The sequence below is a fragment of the Hippocampus comes genome, unplaced genomic scaffold, assembly GCF_001891065.2.
Source record: "Hippocampus comes isolate QL1 unplaced genomic scaffold, H_comes_QL1_v1.1 scaffold49, whole genome shotgun sequence".
NCBI lineage: Eukaryota > Metazoa > Chordata > Actinopteri > Syngnathiformes > Syngnathidae > Hippocampus > Hippocampus comes.
Genome location: NW_017804830.1, coordinates 425973 through 426706, shown reverse-complemented (window position 1 = coordinate 426706; position 734 = coordinate 425973). Strand labels below are relative to the sequence as shown.

The following is a 734-nucleotide window of genomic DNA, read 5'->3' as shown; positions in this document are numbered from 1 at the left end:
GGGGGGGGGAGTCCAGCGCATTTTTGCCACTTTGGAGTTACGTGTTCCCTTCGAGGGCCATTCGGAAGCAAGGCTTAATCTTCTCATCGCATCATTACTTGCGCACAACAACTCGGTGGATTGTTCGTTTTGAAATCAATCATGTCAACGATAATAGTTTGCTCGGTTCTTGTTCAAGTGACTGTAAATAGGGGAACAAAATTCTTGCAAAGTCTCAACGTTGTTTATTACACATGACAAGTTGACATTTCAGTCCAGATTTGAGCGAGGATCATGCAAGTTGACACAGATGATTTGTCTTCGCAGGCCGCATAAAATGACGTGGCGTGCCGGCTTTGGCACCCAGGCCTTGAGTTTGACACCGCTGTTGCTGGGATGCGCGCGTGCGCTCATGCACGCACACAGTAATACACGAACCCACAATAGGAAACATAAATGCACAAGAGCAGAGGTCCTCAAGCCCCGGCCCGCGGGGCATATTTGGTACCGGGTCGCACAGAAGGAATACCGTATTTTCACACCTATAAGGCGCCATTAAAAGTCTAAAATTTTCTCCAAAGTGGACAGCACGCCTTATAATGCGGAGCGTCTTGTGTATGCGCTGAGTACCAAAACCTGATAGAGAGCCGACACGCGTTTATATAGAGAAAAGGCGGAAGTGAATGAGGACAGGCATGCGGCGAAGAAGTCGGCCAATCAGTGAAGGGTGGGCGTGTATATATAATAGAGAGAGA

General features: G+C 48.2%; 1 protein-coding gene across 1 annotated transcript in view; it reads right to left on the bottom strand.

Annotated features, from left to right (window-relative positions):
* Positions 1-734, bottom strand: part of dlc (deltaC) — a 23175-nt gene that overhangs the window by 17819 nt on the left and 4622 nt on the right. The gene's annotated exons all lie outside the window — the stretch shown is intronic.